General features: G+C 45.8%; 1 pseudogene; it reads left to right on the forward strand.

Annotated features, from left to right (window-relative positions):
- LOC102588325 (apyrase-like) overlaps positions 1 to 439 on the forward strand; it is a 68,223-nt pseudogene that overhangs the window by 61,094 nt on the left and 6,690 nt on the right.

The following is a 439-nucleotide window of genomic DNA, read 5'->3' on the forward strand; positions in this document are numbered from 1 at the left end:
ATCTATGGGTTGTTGAGGGATTTTTGTGCTCCCAAGTGTATAGGTTGAAACCTTATTTTTGGGAGGGTTTAGAGTCGGAGAAAAAGAAGGACCCCAAAAAAATAGTCAGTTTCTCAGAAGCGATAGACGGACTAGAGGTACGGTCCGTAGATCAATCTACGGACCGTCGATCCCCTCCGTAACTCCACACTTAGAATCTTTGAAAATTCAGGTACTGGAACCCTCTCAGGATCACTCTACGGACCAACAGTACGGTCCGTAGATCAATCGACGGACCGTCGATGGACACCGTAGTTCTACACTTGGTCATTTTCCTGATTTATCCTCGATACCTTGTCTACTGATCTATGGTCACGACTTACGGACCGTGAATGGACCTACGGTCCGTAGATCCCTTCCGTAAATGCCAAGTTCTGCATTTCTTATTGCACCTATGTTT

Source organism: Solanum tuberosum, unplaced genomic scaffold (assembly GCF_000226075.1).
Source record: "Solanum tuberosum cultivar DM 1-3 516 R44 unplaced genomic scaffold, SolTub_3.0 scf00448, whole genome shotgun sequence".
Taxonomy (NCBI): Eukaryota; Viridiplantae; Streptophyta; class Magnoliopsida; order Solanales; family Solanaceae; genus Solanum; species Solanum tuberosum.